At 40.0% G+C, this 21804-nt stretch overlaps 1 protein-coding gene across 6 annotated transcripts in view; it reads left to right on the top strand.

The window, feature by feature from the left end:
• The window catches only part of NSD3 (nuclear receptor binding SET domain protein 3), a 99134-nt gene that overhangs the window by 10343 nt on the left and 66987 nt on the right, over positions 1–21804 (top strand). Inside the window, exon 2 of one of the 6 annotated variants that reach the window (XM_043893268.1) lies at positions 8582–8687. The exons of 4 other annotated variants lie outside the window; for them this stretch is intronic. The gene's annotated coding sequence lies outside the window, so the exon portion shown is untranslated. Of the gene's footprint in view, positions 1–8581; positions 8696–21804 lie in introns of all 6 variants that reach the window. One more of the 6 variants, XM_043893269.1, reaches the window with a different exon arrangement.

Raw genomic sequence — 21804 nt, 5'->3', positions numbered from 1 at the left:
CTCAGAAAAATTAAAATTGATAAAAAGTGCCACTTCTGTAACACACTTTGAATTTTGTAGAAAGAAATATGGTGATCATGCTTTACCCTTAAAATCTTATTTTTATAAATAGGTATTGATTGTGAATTCAATGTAATAGTTCGTTATTGCAAATAATTAACACCTTTAAATAATGTCAATCGGGTAGGTAAGACAATAAAGTTAATTTTTAAAATCACATATGTTCTTGTCAGCATGCATATCCAAACCGTACATTTATGTGTTGGTGACTGGGAGGAATCATAGTTTGTTTTCCCCTTGTTTGGGGTCATTTCGGGTGGTCTGGATCACCTCATTTAACCTTTACTATGGGCTGTAAACAGAAGTCCTAATATGTTGTATGTCTTCAGAATTCATGAAGCCAAGCCAGAGAGGTAGAATCACAATGAAAACTGAAGGCTCACGACTTCAAGGCCAAAGTCAGAGCACATTTTCCCTTGTCCCTGATTTATCTTACCTTATTCTGGCATGCAGGTCTGACTGCTCAATTTCCTTGTATGTGATTTCTGTCTAGCTTTACAGTATTGTTCACCAATTTCTTGAAAAAAAATGTATTCTCATCCTTATTTTTATAAGCTTTTTTTAGGATGTTTGTGTTTGGGTCAAATTTGAGAAATTATTTACATCCGCACTGACCAATAGAGTTTTCTGCAGAGATGGTATACACTATCTCTGGCTGTCCAGTATAGTAGCCACTCACCACTGTGGATTTTGAGCACTTGAAATGTGGCTAGTGTACTTGAGAACTAAATTTTAAATTTTATTTAACTTTACCTTGTTTTAAAATTAATCACACATGAATAGCACAGATTTAGATATTCTTGAAGGGAAGGAATTGAGTAGAAGTGGACATTTTCACATTTTTTGCCCTTGTGGTTATGGTATATTGTGTTTTTGTGGGGTTGGGATTTTAAAATCTCATTTTTTCAAATGCTCATTATTTTAGATAGTAAATAAATCCATTCACAGGAAACAGCTGTTATTTGATTATTATTTTAAACCATACAAATTTTAAATATTTAAAAATTTTAAGTAAAACAATTTAAAATATAAAAGTATTTTAGAAAACTTTTGATTGTTGCAGTTATAAACAGACTGTGTACAACTGATCAACAAAATGGTTTTGTTTCAGTAATTTTTTGGTGTCATGGTTAAATAATTTTGAAATCTTAAACTTCTTATATTACGTGGAATAAGTGACTATAAACTGTTATTTAAATCTTTTTACTATAGCCTCGGAAGCCTTTGAGACAAAGAGAACTTGAAAGAAAATAAAAGATATGGCTGGTAATCACTTCTTCACATGTCTTCCTCCAGTCTTTCTATATGACTAATTCCTGGTTTGGATTCTACTAATCCTTTTGATAACAATCCAGGAGTTACTGTATCCTGCAGTCACTGTATCCAGTTTTATAGTATTGATAGCCTATCATCATCTGACGTTTTCATGCTTCTTTAAGCTCCATGAGACCAGGATCATATTTCCTTTGATTTCCCAGGACCTAGAACAGGGCCTGGTACATAGTTGATGTTCAGTAATGAACCATGTCACAAACAAAAGGACAAAAAGACTTTGTGCGGAATTAGATATATTAATATATCTGGAAGAAGCCACTTAGAGCCTGGGACTAGGCAGGGTGAGGCTCAGCTTTTGATTCTGTTGGTGGTGTTGGCGTGAGCAATTTATGGGATTCGTTTAGAATGATTTTGTATAGAAGCATTTCTCTGGGAACTCTTATTTTAAAAACAAACTTTTGTCTAGGCATACACATATGTACTAAATAAATCGTCTCCACACAAAACATCATACAATTGACAAAATGGAAAAACAAGTGAGAAAATATTTCCATGGTCGGTTTTTGAGTATTCAGCCTTATTTCCTAACCTCTTAGAGATTAAGGGATTTACTCGAAGTCACTTGTTTGCCGATGGTCGGAACAGAGAGAGCTGCCAAACTCTGGTTTTCCAGTGTGGTGTTTTGACTTACCATCTTTGAATGGACATCACTGTGCAGCAGACATGGGTACTTTACCTGATAAAAGCACTGTTTGATAGTGGTTTGAGTTATCTGTGGGTAGTCAGAGATCAAATGTCTCTTCCAGTAAATTGGGTGATTTAAGTTCTGATCTTTAAATGCCAGCATGGTAAGTGTGAAAAGGATGCTCTTTTTACTAATCTGTTCCTTACATAGGCTTAAATAGTTAATGTTTTGAAATGTGAATGAAAGTGTTTTTATTTAGGCAACATATACATTATTCACCTTTACCAAATAAACTTCCAGTGAGAGATTGTTCATTAGACAAAATGTTGGCCTGGTAGAGTTCTTTTGGATGGCTGCGAGGGGGCTTTTCTTTATTAACTGTGGCTATTACATGTTGAACAGACTTTTAAAAAATGGCTCTTACCGTAGTGCTGTCTTTACTACTGCACGTTTTCCCCATACCCATCACATAATCTTGTGAAATCAACCACAAATTCCAGTGTGGCCTGGAGATTTTGGTTGTCTCAAATGGAAAGAGACTGTATTTTAGTACTGAAAGGATCCATAGCATTATCATGTCATGCATGATGATGGCTTTACTGCCTGTTTGTTGTTTGTGTCACGTCTCTGACCAGCACGAAAGTGAAATCCAGAGCATAGACAACAGCAGTGATTGTGGCAACAAAATGGGAAGACATCCTTTCCTTCCCTTCTGCATTGTGAAAGGTGGCAGCAACACCTTCTTAGCAATTAAAATCTAATGGCTTCTCCTGGCTGTCTAGGGGCAGGTTGTAGGTCACATTACCATCTTTGTATCCACAGACAGGACTGTTCATGTTGTGGTGGGCTAAAACCTTTGCCAGTGACATTTCTGTTTCGTGTTCCCCAAATCTTAGGTTAAGGAATCTACGGGAATTTTGCTCCTCCCTGCATATTTTGTAGTTCAGTTCAGTTCAGTTCATTCGCTCAGTCGTGTCCGATTCTTTGTGACACCATGAATCGCAGCACGCCAGGCCTCCCTGTCCATCACCAGCTCCCGGAGTTTACTCAGACTCATGCCCATCGAGTTGGTGATGCCATTCAGCCATCTCATCCTGTGTCGTCCCCTTCTCCTCCTGCCCCCAATCCCTCCCAGTATCAAGGTCTTTTCCAGTGAGTCAACTCTTCACATGAGGTGGCCAGAGTACTGGAGTTTCAGCTTCAGCATCAGTCCTTCCAATGAACACCCAGGACTGATCTCCTTTAGGATGGACTGGTTGGATCTCCTTGCAGTCCAAGGGACTCTCAAGAGTCTTCTCCAACACCATAGTTCAAAAGCATCAATTTTTCGGCACTCAGCTTTCTTCACAGCCCAACTCTTACATCCATACATGACCACTGGAAAAACCATAGCCTTGACCAGACAGACGGACATTTGTTGGCAAAGTAATGTCTCTGCTTTTTAATATGCTATCCAGGTTGGTCATAACTCTCCTTCCAAGGAGTAAGCGTCTTTTAATTTCATGGCTGCAGTCACCATCTGCAGTGATTTTGGAGCCCCAAAAAATGTCTGACACTGTTTCCACTGTCTCCCCATCTATTTCCCATGAAGTGATGGGACCAGATGCCATGATCTTAGTTTTCTGAATGTTAGGCTTTAGGCCAACTTTTTCACTCTCCTCTTTCACTTTCATCAAGAGGCTTTTTAGTTCCTCTTCACTTTCTGCCGTAAGGGTGGTGTCATCTGCATATCTGAGGTTATTGATATTTTTCCTGGCAGTCTTGATTCCAGCTAGTGCTTCTTCCAGCCCAGCGTTTCTCATGATGTACTCTGCATATAAGTTAAATAAGCAGGGTGACAATATACAGCTTTGATGTACTCCTTTTCCTATTTGGAACCAGTCTGTTGTTCCATGTCCATTTCTAACTGTTGCTTCCTGACCTGCATACAGGTTTTTCAGGAGGCAGGTCAGGTGGTCTGGTATTCCCGTCTCTTTCAGAATTTTCCACAGTTTATTGTGATCCACACAGTCGAAGGCTTTCGCGTAGTCAATAAAGCAGAAATAGATGTTTTTCTGTATATTTTGTAGTAGAGCTAAAAGACAAAGGGAGTGTTTAGAAATGCTGTCAGAGAAGACACTGCATTAGTTTCCTCTTGACTCACTAACAAATGTTGTCACACTTAGTGGCTTAAACACAACAAAATTTGAAGCAGTATACATTTATTGTCTTACCGTTTTGGGTGTTGGAAGGCCTCCGTGGGTCTCATGGGGCTAAGATCAAGGTATGAGCAGGACTGCGTTCCTCCTGGAGGTTCTTGAGGAGACTCTGTCCCTGCCTTTTCCGCGTTCTAGAGGCGCCTGCGTTCCCTGGCCCATGGTCCCCTTCCTCTTATTTTCCATGCCAGAGCAGAGCATCTTCAAACATCTCTCTGACTCCTCTCCATCCCCTTTTCACTTGTAAGGATCCTAGGCACTACCCTGGGCCCATGTGAATAGAACAGTCCAGAATAATCTCTCCATTGTTAAATCCTTGACTTCATCACAACTGCAGAGTCCCTTTTGCCACATCAGGTAGCATGTTCGCAGGTGCTGGGGTTTAGGATGTGGGTGTTTGGTTGGGGAGTCCTTATTCTCTCCATCACAGCTTCTATGCAAGTTGAAGATGCGGCCTTTGTTAATTGTAGGGATGTTTCCTGAAGCAGTAATGGTTGTCTTTCTGAATCACATCTGTCACAGAGGTGACAGAAAAGTGGTTCCATGGTTAGTGACAGGATAGCATGTGGTAAAGGGTGCAGGGCCTGAGGCAAGACTATCTGCTTTGACTCCTGGCTCTGCCCTCATTTCATGTGTGACCTTGGGCCGGCCCCCTAGCCTGTTCGTCCTTCAGTTTCCTCATCTATAAAATGGAGACACCGCACAAAACTTTGCAGGAGTTTTCTAAAGATTAAATGAAAATACTTGTAAAACACTTGGAACATCACAGTGTAAGTGCTCAATAAATTACTTTACTTGAAACATTTTAAAGTATTTTTGTTGACATTTCAGAGAGATTCTTAATATATTACAGATTAAAATCTGGGTCTATTCTGAGTTGTTGCAGGTTTCTTTGTTAAACCTTTTGAATACTCATGAATATGCCATATTCAGGAAAACATCTGTGTATTAGTCATTGAAAAATAGGATACAAGCTGAAGAAATAAGAGCATTTTCTTGATTAATAATTAATGAATTGTATTTCCTAAAGAGACATGCTCTTTTTTTTTTTTTTAAGATTTTTAAATCTTTTATTGTTTGTACGTGGTGGGTCATCATTGCTGCACGCGGGCTTTCTTTAGTTGAATCTAGTGGGGGCTACTCTTCCTTCTGGTGTGCGGGCTTCTCATTGCGGTGGGTTCTCTTGTTGCTGAGCATGGGCTCTAGGCACACAGGCTTCAGTAGCTGTGGTGTGTGGGCTCAGTTGCTCCTCAGCACGTGAGATCTTCCCAGACCAGGGATTGAACAGGCGTCCCCTGCGTTGCAAGGCAGACTCTTAACCACTGGACCACCAGGGAAGCCCTTTATTTGTTCTTTGTAGACTCAACAGAGAAGCAAAAGACAAAACAAAAGAGAACAGCCTCCAGTAAGCATTTCCATTTTGGTGAACATCCTTTTAGGGCAGTGGTTCTCAACCCAAGGGTAATTTTGCCCTCCAAAGGACATTTGGCAATGTTTAGAGACATTTTTTTTTTTAAATTATTACCGGCAGGTGGACTACAGGCATCTAGTGGGTAGAGGCCAGAATGCTGATTAATATCTTGAATACACATGACAGCCTTCCTCAAATGTCAGCAGTGCCGACGCTGAAAACCCTTGCTTCAGAGTGTGAACTTGATAAGTTGTGTTGCTTTCCTAGTCTGATTCTGTCATATGTTGAATTTTGGGCCACTTTTTAAAATACTTGGCTGCACCAGTTCTTAGTTGTGACCCATGGAATCTTTAGTTGTGTCATTAGGATCTAGTTCCTTGACCAGGGATGGAGTGGGGGCGCCCTCCATTGGGGGCGTGGAGTCTTAAACCACCGGCGCACCAGAGAAGTCCCAGATCACTTCCTTCTTGATCAGTGGGTTATGTCAAGTCCAGATGCTAAAGACCAAATTTGATTTGGTAACTCATATTTGGCTCTTGGGAAATGTCGGTAATTTTAGAGGTTAATATAACATGCACATTTGATGAGGTACACATTGGAATTATCTGCATAATTTTAGATTATGAAGTTGAAGTCCTACTATGGCAAATACTAATGCTGTGATTTGGGATTGTACTCCCCCCCCACCCCCCGCCGGTTTTTTTAGTTTGAGGCCGCACTCTGCGGCCTGTGGGATGTTAGCTCCCCAACCAGGGATCAAACCCACACACCTGCACTGGAAGGTAAAGTCTTAAACACTGGACTGCTGGGAAGTCCCTGGGGTTGTACTTTTGACTGTAGTTTGATAGCCAAATTGTACTTAATTCTGTCTTCATTACCTGGTTGGAAATGAACATTCAATAAGATAGAGGTACTAATTTCCTCTTGTCTCTTCTGCCTTTCCTGTATTCATTTAGCAGCCTTGTTCATTCCCTAACTGTCTAGGGGATAGAGTTAACAGCAGTGAGCAAAACATAGAAGTACCCAGTCCCTCTGGTAGAAGTGAAGTATCAGTTTTGCCTTGTTTGTTGGTTGGTTTTTCCATGACCAAAGAAGGCATGGCTCCCCTTTGCTTTGGAAATTAAACATAAATATGAACTTTAGAAATCAGAACACATTTGGCAATTCTCTGAATGCTGAAGTTAACTCAAAGACGCCTCTAATACAGGTTGGCATTCTAATAGAAAGTGATTTTGTGTTTAGTCCAGGTTTTGTATTAGCCTATAAATGATCAAAAAAAGGGCAAACCTGGTGGCTCAGTTAGTAAAGAATCTGCCTGCAATGCAGGAGACCCTGGTTTGATCCCTCGGTAGGGAATAGGGAAGATCCCCTGGAGAAGGAAATGGCAAGCCACTCCCGTACTCCCTTGCCTGGAGAATTCCATGAACAGAGGAATCGGGCAAACTACAGTCCATGGGATCGCAAATACAGGACTGTGCAACTTAGCTTTCACTTTTTTCACTTTTATTAGTTTCAGATTCTTCTTATCATGAGTTATCCGCAACAGTGATAATGTTGTGATAGTTTCTCTTAATCCATTAGTAGTGGTTGCAGTTTTTATACTCTGAACACAAGACAAAGCTTCATTGTTTAACTATTCTTTTGGAAAATATGAATGTTAATATGTTAATAGTTTATATATGCCTGTAGAATTATCAGATTCATGCTAGCAAGCTTCATATAAATACAGTTATATAAATATTCAGTTTCCTTGGGGGGGGGAATCTCCTGTCAACCAGTGACTCTTTTGTATGCTGTGTTTATACTCTGAATTTCCAGAACTTAATAAAGTATCTTCCACAATAAGTTAATTCTCATGAAAAGATTACTTGATAAAATATAGTAAGAGTACATGCTAAACTTTTGATAAAGCTTAAAAATAGGGGGAAATTTTATTTTGTTTTATTTCCTCTTAGTCCTGATTACCTGCTTTACATTTGGTTTTATGTTGGCCATATAAATCAAGGTGCAGATACTTGCCTGCTTTATTCATGATGCTTTTAGGAAGGACAAAGCAAAACTGTACAGTCAGTTCTAAATGTATGCTGCTGAAAAGGAGCCTGTGGCATTTCAGTAACACTAGTCACCTAACGGTTGTTAGCTCATATTAACATACATCATTCATCCAAGCCTGTGGCCCCTTGCTGTAGCATTCCCTTGTGTTTGTGATTGACCTGTTTATTGACTATGTGCTCACCACTTGACGTCAGTTTCAGAAATGGAATAGTCCCATTCCTCATTGTAAACTTCCAGTCTTGCCATATTCTCTGGCATTGAAGTTGTTTTATTTCCCTGAATTATGTAGTGTGCTTTCATCAAATCCTCGTAATTTGGTTTTGCAGCATATCAAGAAATATATGTATATAATCGAGATCATTTAGAAGGTGTGAAACTTAAGAAGCCAAGGAAGCTGTTAACCGTTTTAGGTGATGTAGGTTAATGTAACTCCCCTCCCTTCCACAGTTTAGGACTGTTTGTTTCCTATACCTGGAAATGAGGTCCCCTGAATCCTCTCTGTCCTGCATTCCCCCACTTCTCACCCTCGATGCTTTCCTTTGGCATCCAGGGCACTTGTCCCTTTGAGTCCACAGAGACTCTTGTTTTGCTCATCTTTTATCTCTAGTACTTAGGACCAAACATAAGACAGGCCCTCAATATGAAATGAATAAGTGCATTTAATGGAGCCTCATCTCCAGCACTTTCCCTTCATTGCTTTTTTTTCTCTCTCCAGTAGTAATGAAACCGTGCGATTCCAGAAACCACGTCTGAATTTTCATCTCTACAGCTTTAGTGTTTAGTGTGTTGACCGGTACCTAGTAGGTGCTCAGTAAACAACATGTTTTATTAGAGGAACCTCTGCGGATTGGGGTGGGAACAACCTGTTGGCTCTAACTTTTGGTCTCCCTCCCATTGTAGCAGCAGCAGAATGGGAAGGCAGGAGAAGCTGGAATGAACCTCGGCCCAACATTGTCTCAGCCTACAGAGGGCAATTAGCAGACAGCATCTGGTATCCAGAATGGATGTAATCAAGTATTTACTCTTATTTCTTACACTGATGTTTTGAGATTATGTTCACTTGTATACATACCCTTCCTATAGCTCAAGATATCTCTCTCTGGTGTATTAGTGATGGGTGAGGGGTGGTCTGGGAAAGCTGCTTGGGGCATTTAAACACATCCGAACAGAATCTTAAAAGCTGAGCGATCAATGAGAGAGGAAATGAGAGAATGGTGGACGCCAAGGTCGGAAAACGGAAGCAGGAGGAGAGAAGGCTGGACAACTCGGCAGGGGCCAAATCTAGAAAAGGCATTTTGCTTTCTGGAGTTTATGTTGAGATGTGGAGAGCCATGGGAAGTTATTCCATTATTTTTGGGGGGGGGGGCGGTTTAAGTACTGTAAATGCTAGAGAGAATAGATTGGGAGTGGACAACTTTGGAAGCGGAAGAACGGCTTGAAGTTACTACTCGAATTCAGATGAGAAATGACAAGGCACAGCCAGTGAGCATAGCCAGAACCGAGCAGCTCTGGCAGAAGCTGGAGGGTGGAACCCAGTTCTGCTTTGTGCACTGCGTTTATCTCCCCTGGTCTGGAGAATTGTCTTCTCACTCATTTGTGTTATCTTTTGACGTACAGTTTAAAAAAAAAATATTGTTGATTTTATTCATCACTGTTTTGTACTCTTTATGTAATGTTTGAGAAGTCCCTCCCCACCTTAAGTTCATAATAATTGACTTCCATTTTATGTTTTTATTTTTCCTTAGAAGTTTTTAAAGTTTGACTTTTTATATCTGGTCTTTATTTCACCAGGAGGTGGTATATTACATGGTGAGGGTGTAATTATTTTCGTATGTGGATAAACAGTTGTCTGGTACCGTTCTTTGAATCTCTTATCCTTTCTTCACTCATCTGCCATAACTCTTCTGTTCCATGCCAAATTCCTGTATAAGCTTAGGTCTTTGTCTCGGGTCATAGTCTGTTTCATTGTCTGTCTCTTTGCCAGTACCTCACCTTTTAATCACTGTAGGTTACTACATGTAGAGCTTTATATTTCGAGTACATTGTATATGTGTGTACAAACCAGTAAAACTTTGTATGGATATTGTGGACTTTATTGTTGAGAAATACATGCAAATACTTTCTTGATTTCTTTTAAAGCATTCATTTGAGATATATATATATATATGATTTACCTTTTTAAAGTGTACAATTCTGTGGGTTTTATTATATTCACAAACTTGTGCTGATTCCAGAATGTATTTTTCATCACCTGAAAGGAGATCCCATACCCACTAGCAGTTAGCCTCTGTTGTTTCCTCCTCTTACCCCCCATAACCATTACTCTGCTTTCTGTCTCTGTGGATTGACCTATTCTGGACATTTCACACAAATGGAACAATACACTATGTAGCCTTCTGTGACAGTATTCACTTATTTAAATTGAGTCAAATTGACAGATTAGCAGGGCATTCTGTAGGAATATTACTGTGTCTTTTAAGAAAGTAGGACAATAATACTGTATCTTAGTGGGGAGCAAGAAGAGAAAACCTTACCAGTATTTATTTCTGTTTCATTTTTATTGTTTAAGCATCAGATTTTATTTCTTCATTTATTGAAGAGAGTGGCCAGTCTTATGCTTTTGCTTAGTTGCTTGATGAATAAATGTCATGTAACAGATCCTGTTCTAAAAGAGTATTTTTGATACATCTTGAGTTTATGAGATATGGATGGAGTGAGACTTTTGATTTGGGTAGATGTTGGTAATTGTATAAAAATGATGTGATTCCTTTTGTATCTTGGTGGATAGATGAGTAAAATCATGTGACAGTATACAGGGAATATATTCTCTCCTGAATTGTTTATTTTTTAAAGCAAGCAGATTTTCCAGTTTAACCCAGAAATTAGTCACCAGCTTAGAGTTCTTTTTAGAAGGCTACCTCGGAAAGTACCTTTAAGTCATGTACCCAGATAAGGTTTACTAATAAAGAACATTTATTTAACATACTAAAATACTATGAGCCTTGGTATCATTTGGAGAACTGATGTTTTATTAGTATAATTGCTGAAATATAGTTCAGAAAATAAAATATTTTCCCCTTAATCATAACATGAAACTTTAACTTTTTTTTTGGGTTGCACCACTTGGCTTGCAGGATCTTAATTCCCCGACCAAGGATTGAACCCAAGTCCCCCACAGTGAAAGCAGAGTCCTAACCACTGGACCACCAGGGGATTCCCGCACTTTTTTTTTTTTTTTTGCTTTAAACTTTCAAACAGTTAGCCTCAACTAGAATGGTTGAGAGGTAAACCTCTTTAAATGATTCAAAAGTTTGACCAGCACTCTTTTCAAACCTCAAGATTTTGACATCTTCAAATTTTCATTCCAAAGTCATAAGGAAATTAAAAGTACCTGTAGAGTTAATATCTTTATGTAGCAGCCTCCAAGTTCAAGCCTTTGTATATGAATTTAACAAACTGAGAGAAAATGCCCAATTTGTCAAAAATAATTTGCTTTTATATCACTATATTACAGATATGGATAGACCCCTGTAACTACCAACTGTGTAACTCTTGGATGCTTTTAGAAGTGCTTTATTTTCTTTGTGAATAAATGTTAAATCTTGTAAACTGATACAGTTTTAGTTCCCTCAAAAGATAAGATAATTTAAAAACAAATGGAACACCACTTCAGTTTATTAACTTTGTATTTCCTTGACAGTGGCATGGTCCAGTCCATAGTGTCACAAAGAGTTGGACTTGACTTAGCGACTGAGCAAACAAAAAAATTTCCTTGATTAAAAATTTTCAAGCAGGACACACTTTATTGAAGGATTGACATTGAGTTGTGTAGTCACTGTACCAAATTCAGTTAGTGCTTTTTGTCTATAGCATAGCCGGATAGCCAGATTAGATGGTATCAATTCTAGCTACTTTTAGTGATTAAAAGGTAAATATTATTGCTCATTTCCTTTCTGGTACTAAAGAGGCATGATCAAGTTCTTAGAACCAAATGGCTGATATTTTTTTTCTATAACTTTCACCCCCAGTTTTTTGTGTGTGCAGTGAAGTAAAAATGTCAAAAGGCTTGTGAAAGAAGAATATTAATTTTTAACATAATTTGCATGTTGTTCATACTTAGTAGCAGTTTATGTTTCCTGATTTTTAAAGGTGTGTGTTTGGGCTCTTTAAAAATATTTCTCTTATTTCCAAAAAGAATGAATGACTCACAGATTTAAAACAGAAAATTATAACAAAATAATATACCTCTGTTCTTTTTTTTTAACAATACACCCTTGTCATTACATTACTGACAATTAAACAATTTTTAAATTATGAAAGCCAAAATGGGTAATACAGAATTTATAGCTTATAGTCAAAGGATCACTCTGATCATAGAAGTGATTAAAATATGAGTAGAACATATAAGCAAAAAGAATGGAGTCTCCTAGCATTTAGGGGATTTTAGCATTCTTCCTATATAGATTCTGCATGTTTTTTCAAGTTTTTACTTTATAGAGGACCTGGTTTTACCTTTGCAGACCTCTGTGCTAAAAATAATGGACCCTTTTTAAAAAAAATAAAATTAACTCCTGTTACCATTTTCTTCTTGGTGTAGATTTGGGGAAAAAACAGTAAAATGAAAATCTCCCTTGATGCTGTCATCAAGAAATCTTCATATTCTGTCATTAAATATGAGTCTCAGTTGACATTTTCTGGAGGGGTAATGCTTGTATGTATTCAACTGATTTCAAATACAGGATCTGACTTTTAAATGTTAGTGATCATTCAGTTAGAAATCAGTATATGAATATATTTGCTAGCTTTGTCTTGTTACACCTCAAAGTGTATATAGTTAAATTTAATATCAATTTTTTTGCTTTAAAGCATAAATGACCTCTAAATTTTGAACATTATGTATTGTTTTCATAGTGGTTTGCTGCAGAAATCATCAAACAGTAAAAATGCCAGGTTTTCAAGAACCAGCATAGCTGGTTCACTTCTGTAGACTGTCTGTGTGCACTGTTACTATAGAAACACATGCAGACTGTGGATTTATCATAAACCTTGAAAAATATTTCTTGTGCAGTTCACATAAAGAAACATCTGGATCCCTTGTTTATGCTGGAGTAAAGGGAGGCCACCCTCTTCTGTGTTGTGGGAATCACGTTATATTCTACTGTTTTTCTTTAGCTGTAAAAATTGTAATGTTGATATATCAAGTACACTGTGTATTTTAGTAAGATTAATTTTAACAACTGGAATAGGTTTCAAAAATAAGGATTCATGTTCATGCTAATTCAGTTAACTGTGACTTTGACAGTTTGAGCTAGAGAGCTTCCACATTCTGAATTTCATATCTACAGTATTAACACTAGGGTTTTATTTCTGTTTTTTGCATGGTTCCAAAGAGTTTATCAGATTACTTAAAATGTTGGCATTAGTGTATTTGCATATATACATAAAACAATTATGTAGAATCTTCAGGTCACTGGGGTGCTGATGTGGTACACACGTGAGCCGGGCAGGAGCTCAAGTGAGACCAGGCCTGGAGGCACAGGACTTTGAAAAACTGGATGTCAGAGAGGAGTCGGATGAAGAGGAAAGGGTCACTTCAGGAGTTTGGCTTAACCCCACTCCTCAGATCTCCACCTCCAGCTCCTTTCCCATCCTTGGGAGAAGGGGCCCCATTTTCAGACTGTATCCCCATGACATACCCACTCCCTAACATCTTGATGTGGTGAACACTCTCCAGAATCCTCTGAACCAGGTCCTTGTAAATATATTTGTATCAGAGAAAACAAGGCACTTCGGGAACATTACAGCTCATTCTCCTGCACATACATCATTCTAGGCAGAAAGTAAAAATTGGTTAACACTGGGGTATTAAATAGATCTGCTTATAAAGGAGTTTTTGATATCTTTCAGTCTTTTGTTGGGTTAGTAGACTCTCCTTGGAAATGCATTTGACTTCATGTCAGTCTCTCAGGGCTTCAAGCCTTGCAGGGAAGCATAGTCCAGAACTAAGGAGAATCTCGGTAGTGGCTTGGAGAGTGGTCCTCAGTCAGATTTTGCCAAGGATATTCCTGAGGAGACCCCAGTTGCCTTTATATTATCTTGCATTCTTCATAGAAAGATCCTCAACTACTCTTTGAAGCAGTTCCTTTATACGTAATAGCTCCCTTAAGTTCATAAAGTTTAGTTTCAAAGATTCACTGAAACCCCTCCTCTGGCCTTTGATTTGGGTTCTAGGAGCATACGGATGAATAAAAGTACTTCCTGCTCTTAAGAAAATCACACAGACAGACAGTTTCATGATGAATTCTAAGAGGTATTATTTATCTTAGGAAACAGGGGAAAGTTACTCAGACTAGCATGGAACTTAAGTGAGTACTTCTAGGAAATGACTTTCGGAGTTCAAAAGATGGTTAAATAAGTCAAGCAAAAAAAAAAGAAAAGTAAAAGAGCATATTGGGCTTCCTGGGTGGTGCTCGTGGTAAAGAACCCACCTGCTGATGCAGGTTAGGTGTAAGAGATGCCTGTTTGATCCCTGGGTCAGGAAGATCCCCTGGAGAGGGGCATGGCAACCCACTCCAGTATTCTTGCCTGGAGAGTCCCATGGGCAGAGGAGCCAGGTGGGCTACAGTCCATGGGGTCACAGAGAGTGGGACGTGACTGAAGTGACTCAGCACAGCAGGCGTAGGAGACGATATTAGTAAAGGCACAGTGGTGTGAAACCCCAGCGTGTCCAGTGATTCCGAGTAAGCGGACATACCAGTGCACAGAAGTGACTTGAGGCTGGAGATGGGGGTGGAGGCCTTGCTTGGAGGGCCGGTGTGCTCCGCTGGCCAAACTACTGTGGCTTTTTCTAGAAATCTTTGACGGCTTTTAAACAGGAAAGTGATGTGGTTAGATTTACGAATTAAGTAACCTAGGAATGTATTGAAGGGGTAATTGGGTCTGAAGACAAAAAATAGTTATTTATATGACACCTTTAGAGCTACTTCTGATTCCAAAAAGCCTGAATAATGATGTCAATATGAGGAATTTTAACCTATAATACGAAGTTTTTTTTTTTTCTTGTGGAGAAGAAACTGATGTTAAACACAGGAAAATAAGTACATACAGCACAGTGTGTTAATTCTGTAAAGTAGAATCCAACAATATGTAGTCTACAAAAGGAAATTGTTCACATTAGGATAAGAATTTGTTATAGTGACTTAGACTTTACATTTAACATGTCATGAATACTTGAGTAGCTCAGCTGTTCATCTGAAACATCATATGCTTTTTTTTTTTAGACTTTGTATCTGAGATTGACTTAAGTAAACTTTTCTGTTATCACTGTTCTCCTGAATAAGCTGGAGAATGAATGGCCTAAAGCTTTAGTTGATAATTTTCAACTGTTTTCCTTTAAAAATGTCTCAGGAGCTTCCCTGATGGCTCAGTGGTAAAGAATCCTTCTGCCACGGGTTTGATCCCTGGTCCGGGAAGATCCCACATGCCTCGGAGCAACTAAGCCCATGTGCTACAGCTACCAAGCCTGTGCTCTAGAGCCTGGGAACCACAATTATTTAGCCCACATATCACAACTACTGAAGCCTGTGCGCCTAGAGCTTGCATACCATGACTAGAGAAAAGACCGTGCATCAACGAAGACCCAGAACAGCCATAAATAAAATTACAAAAAAAAGTTTGTGAACAGCCTCAACAAAAATTAGGCAAAAGTATTCATTCATTGATTTCATCTTTTTTTTTTTCATTCACTGATGTCTTTCATCTTAAAAACAAGTGTGAAAACATTGGTCAGAGGAAGAATTTGTCCTAAATTGTTAGCCTGTGGTGGTTTCATTTACTTGGAACTACATATTACAATGGGCCAAACACTAGTCCATTACGTCTCCCACCAAATTGTTAGCTCTGGGCAGTGGAGCTAACGCTCAGGACGTGTGCATTATGATTTCAGTAAGTAATTCAGTAAATACTTACTTCAGCAAGTAATTCAGTAAAGTGAATGTTTGTGTTGCTGTTTACTTGACATACTTAGGGCCTGTGGGCTATGCATTTACTTGTCAAGAGCCAGTCTGACTGTGGGGCAGAGGGCCTCTCTGTGGATTCTCCATTTACAGGATGTCTGGCTGAGGAAGTCGCTTAATCACACTGGCCTTCATTTTCACTTGTGAAATGGGGGTAGTAATAGTGTTCCCTCAAAGACATGTTTTGGGGAGTGAAATAATGACACAAATGTGAAGTATTTAAGATAGTATTGATGTGTAGTTAAGTCCTCAAATGCTAGTCATTATTACTATTACTTTAGTAATACAAAACAGTTTAAAATGTACATCTTTATCAGGGATTTGTTAATGACAAAGGTGTGAGAGTTTTTGATGACTCCTATGGAGTAGTTTAAAAATGCGTGGGTGAAAAACACCTAACCTCCAATCCTGCCCGTCTCTCCTGGACTGAAGGCCCCCTTGCCTACGTGAGCACTGTTCTCAGATGTCTGTTGTAACTGTCGTGACACACAATGTAATTCTTAGTCACCTTCTGTTTAATGTTGTTTACACTGTTTACTGTTTTATGAGTCTTGACCATAGTATCCTATCTTGTCTTATATACTAGAGAAACTGTAAATGCCTTTGGGTCAGAGATCAGGTTTTTCATAAGTTCTGTGTGCCCAGCAGTGTGCTGAATGATATTACGGTAACAGCCAACAGATACTGAACTCTAACTCTGGGCATTGTCCAAAGTACTGCTCGTGGATTCTCTTAATTCCTATAGCAGCACTGTTGTTGTTTAGTCACTAAGTTGTGTCCAACTCTGTGCGAACCCACGGACTGCAGCCCACCAGGCTCCTCTGTCCATGGAATTCTCCAGGCAAGAATACTGGAGTGGATTGCTGTGCCCTCCTCTGGGGGATCTTCCCAGCCCAGGGATCAAACCTGCATCTCTGCCTCCTTATTCTCTATATCAGTTAGCGTGTCTGCTGTTTGAAGGCTGGCCACCAGACTCCAGTATGTATAAAAATCACTATATAAAGAATTTTATAGTCCTAAAATATCTTTTTTTTTTTTAGTGATCAAAATTGCTTTCTTGATTGCATTATTGTGTTATTTGGAGGTGCAAGATGAGAAAGTGTGGCTCTATTCATGCTTAGACTTCCTAGAAAACATGACACAGTGAGCCGTTGGGCTGAGTTGGTCAGAATATGCTGTCAAGATTTAATGCATGCTGTTCTGCCTTAACAGAGAAGACAATGGCAGCCCACTCCAGTGTTCTTGCCTGGAGAATCCCAGGGACGGTGGACCTGGTGGGCTGCCGTCTACGGGGTCGCACAGAGTCTGACACGACTCAAGGAATGCAGTAGCAGTTCTGCCTTAAGAAGCAGTTGCTTTTTCTTTGTAATATTTTTTCCAGTCCCTTAGCTAAGTTATTTATTTTTATTTTTTTCCCCAACATTTCACTTTTCAAATTTTCAAAATTTTCAAATCTTTAGGAAAATTAAAAGACTATTATAGTTAACACCTGGATTATTTGTTAACATTTTTTGCCTTCTTTGTTTTACTCTAGATATATGTACTGTTTAAATGTTAAGCCATTTGAAAGTTGTGTATCCCAGGACACTTTAAATATTTAAGCATAGCTCTTTTAAGAATAAGGACATTCTCTTACATTAACAGAATAGTGTTATCATACCCTTGAAAATTAATAGCACCATTGTTTAACAGCTAGTTCACATTTTATTTATTTCTGAAATATTATTATATTTATTTCTTTGGCTGTGCCGGGTCCTAGTTGCTGCAGGCAGAAGCTGCAGTTGCAGCGTGTGGGATCTAGCTCTCTGCCCAGGGATAGAACCCGGGCCCCCTTGCTTCGGGAGAGTGGAGTCTTGGTCTTGAGGGAAGCCCCTAGTTTGCATTTTAAGTTCTCATTTTCTCCAAAACATTGTTTTTACCTCTCTGTGTGTGCTTGTGTTTACATCTAGGATTTAATCAAAGTTCACGCATTGTACTGGTCTCTTAAAATAAAGAGCGGTCTTTCCACCTTTTATTTGTAACTTTCACTTTTTGAAGAGCCGGGGCCAGTTTTCTGAGAGAAGGTCCCACACTTTGGGTTCGTCTGATTGCTTCCTTATTTTGAGGCTTGGTGTAAGCACTGGGAAGAGGACTTGGGGGATGGTGATGGGTGCATGAATCACACGAGGCCCAGGAGGCCAGCTGGCCCGCCTCTGGTAAAACCGTGCCTACTCCCTCGTGTGAAGTACTCTGTCCTGTACACAGTTCTGTTTGCAATTAGTAAGCCACCTATGGAGTGATAAATATTGAAACCGTCATTTCACTTGTCCCATTTTTGCTCAAAAACCCTTAGTGGGTCTCTCCCCATTTCCTAGAATGTAAGAGTATAAGTATATTTTTTATGAGATATGTACTTTGCAGATACCTTTCTCTCTGCCTGTAATTCACTTTTTTCCCTTTTACCTGTGTCTTTTGAAGAGCAAGAGTTTTTAATTTTGAAGTCCATTTTATCCATCTTTTTCTTTCGTAGTTCATGATATTTGCATCCTGTAGAAGAAATCCTCACCTAACACAGTCGAATATTTTCTCCCATGTTTTTATTCTAGAAGCTTTTATGGTTTGACTTCAGTACCAGGTTTACGAAGTAACTTTAATTATTTTTTTGTATAAAGTAAAGTAAGGGTGAGGTTTGCTTTTTCCATACAGCTATCCAGTCGTATTTTTTTCCAGCCTTGTGTGTTGAAAATACCATCCTTTTTCCTTGAATTTGTTGTTGTTGTTCAGTCACTATGTTTTGTCCAACTCTCTTGAGACCCCATGGACTGTAATCCTCCAGGCCCTTTGTCCACGAAATTCTCCAGGCAAAAATACTGGAGTGGGTTGCCATTTCCTTCTCCAGGGGATCTTCCTGACCCAGGGATCCAACCCATGTCTTCTGCATTGGCAGGCGGATTCTTTACCACTGAGCCACCAGGGAAGTCCTTTTCCTCAAATTACTTGACACCTTTGTGGAAGTTTAGTTGACCATGTAACTATGGGTGTCAATGTTTTGTTTGTTTTTTTACAATAAGCATAACTCATTTTTTAACCAAACCAGGGATTAGTGGGTGAATAGAGTTACATTATAGGCAAATATCCCCAGAAATCCTGCAGGTCAGTGGAGGTATACTAGTTTTAAGCCCTTTGAGGTCAGGGATGCTTTTAATCATTTATTAATTGAGCAGTATTGAATATCTAGCCTTGAATAAGATATCCATAGTCCCTATGCTTATAGAGAATGCAGTGGATTGAGGGAGAGAGACCATAAAAAGGCAAAAGCATATTTGTATAAGGCATGTTATTCTAAGTGCTTTTATAAAGGACACAAAGCAGCCTCCGTGAGGAGAGGGCGCTGAGGACTGCAGAAGTCTTCTCTGAGCGATACTGAGTGTTCAGGTGGTTGGAGCAACACAGGTGAAAATTCCAGTGACAGAAGTGAAGTGGGCACGTTTGAGGAGCTGGTAAGAAGCCCCTGTGGCCGGAGTGCGTTACTTCTGTGGCGAGTGTTGGTAGATGACTTTGGTAGTTTACAAACTGAGGCCTGAGCACGTAGGCGTGATGCTGAGCCCGGAGTTTACTTGAGTGCCACTGGGAAGGCATTGAAGGTTTTGTTGCTTATTTTTGCTTATTTCAGTAAATCATGTCATTACTATCTAGATGAATAAATCAAACATAACCAGTGGCTCAGAAACCTCCCTGTGGCCACCTTCCAGTGTCTACAGCACCATTTTCAAGAAAGCAGCTACTATCCTGACAGCCGTTCCCATAGAATTAGGCCTAACTTCATCCTGTTTCTGACCCCTGTGTAAATGAAATCACACTGTGTACTGTGTAGGTGGAATCGCCGTGTCTGACCACTTTTGTTGAAAATGACGTTTGTGAGAGTCCTCTCTGTTGTTTGTTTTTCCTGCTGGATTTTGAGGGGTGGTCGCACGATTGGATTCATTTTTTTAAAGGTGATGGGCCATTCACTGGGGACGTGGGTTGTGTGGAGATCGGGGAGACAGTTGTGCAAGAGCCTCGGTGAGGAACCAGAGGTGGAGTGAGATAGACCAGCGTGAGTCAGATGCCTGGGGAGTAAGGCTCTGGGAATTTATGGATCGGCTGGACAAGAGTAGGAGTGAGGGAAAGGGGTGTGTCATGATTCCCAGGCTTCTGGCTTTGGCAGCTGGTAGGCGGAGGTTTCATTTTCTTCTCAGGGGAAGGAGTAGGGGAAGGACACATTTAAGTAAAATAGAAACTGAGAGTTCACTATTAGACATTTTAAGGCGCTTGTTGTGAGATATGAGTGAAGCTGTCCGACAGGCACTTGGGTTGTGTGTCTGGAGCATATTGGGTTAAAGTGGGAAGTTTGGGTAGTTCAAAGATTATGAGGCAGCTGCCATGTAGAGCATCCCATGCTTGGTCGCTAAGTCGTGTTTGGCTCTTTGTGACCCATGGGCTGTAGCCCCCAGGCTCCTCTGTTCAGGGGATTTCCCAGCAAGGATACTGGAGCGGGTTGCCCTTTCCTCCTCCAGGGGATCTTCCCGACCCAGAGATGGAACTCGTGTCTCCTGCACCAGCAGGCGGGTTCTTTACCACTGCACCACCTGACATTACTTGGTACTGTACTGGAGTTAAAAGATACAAATGTCACCATTTTATTCAACTTCTGTTGGCCATGTGACTAAGGCCAAATCACATGTTCTTTCTGAGCCCCATCCCTTCTCACGTCTAAGATGGGGATAATACTTTGCTTCATAGGATTAAATAAAGTATATTAGGCCACAGTTTATAGGTATCTGGCTCAGTGGATGCTCAGAAAAGGTCATTCATGCCCTTGCAATTTGGGCTGGTTAAGAAAAAAATAAGGTTGTGGACCATCATGAAAGGCACAGAAGAGACTTGGTGTGGTGTGAAGTTCAGAATGTCAATATGGGAACAGACTCAGTGCAGGTTGGCTTTAGAAGCATCCCCTGGCTGCTGTGCAGGAAGAAACTCGAGGTGAGAAATACCTAGAAAATCAGTTGTTGTAGCTCAGGATCAGGTGCTGACGAGGGCCTGGCCTGACATGGATATAGAAATCAGAGAACAAATCAGGGACTTCCCTGGTGGCTCAGCGGTAGGGAATCTGCCTGCCAATACAGGAGCTACGGATTTGATCCCTGGGCTGGGACGATTGCACACGCCCCAGAGCAGCTAAGCCCATGCACCACAACTGCTGAGTCTGTGCTCTAGAGCCCAGGAGCAGTGACTACTGAAGGCCACGCACCCTAGAGCCCATGCCCTACAACAGGAGAAGCCACTGCAATGAGAAGCACACACGTGGCTGCTAGGGAGTAGCCTCCACTCTCTGCAGCTAGGAAAAAATGCCTGAGTAGCAGTGAAGACCCAGCACAGCCAAAAATAAATAAACAAAATTACTTTTTTTTAAAGGAAAAGAACAAATCAGAGTTCAAAGGAATAGGTACTAGACTTGTCCAATGTTTAGTTTTATGGCTTTGCTGAGAAGGAAGAATCAATCACCCTCATATGAACCTGAGGCTGCTGGCTTGGTAGCTGGAAAAACAGTGGAAGCAGCGAGCAGTACAGGGTAGTCTGGAAGCAAAGCTGAGTTAGGAAAGGACAGTCTGCTCAGCTTTGAACATATGACTCTCAAGATGATTTTGTGTTGTCTCTGGATGGTTGGATAGTCTCTGGCGTGGGATCTTGTGGAAAAGAACACAGGATTAGAAAGCTAAGAGATTGATTCTTTTTCAAGCTTACTCGCTAATTAGCTTTGTAGTCTTGGGAAATTCAGCAAATATTGAATGTAGTTATCTGAAAAATGAAGCCAACACCTGCCCTGTCAGCTTTACAGGATTGTTTTGCCGATCAAATAAAGTATGTGAAAGCACTGTGTAATTGCAAACTCTTATACGTGCCTGTGTGCTAAGACACTTTAGTGGTATCCAGCTCTTTGTGATCCTTTGGACTGTAGACCATGAGGCTCCTCTATCCATGTGATTCTCCAGGCAAGAATACTTGGGTGGGTTGCCATTTCCTTCTCCATGGGATCTTCTCAACCAAAGGACTGAACCCATGTTTCTTATGTCTCCTGCATTGGCAGGT

Source organism: Cervus elaphus, chromosome 32, assembly GCF_910594005.1.
Source record: "Cervus elaphus chromosome 32, mCerEla1.1, whole genome shotgun sequence".
NCBI classification, from domain to species: Eukaryota; Metazoa; Chordata; class Mammalia; order Artiodactyla; family Cervidae; genus Cervus; species Cervus elaphus.
Note: the sequence above shows the minus strand (reverse complement) of the source record. Positions and strands in the feature narration are given on the sequence as shown.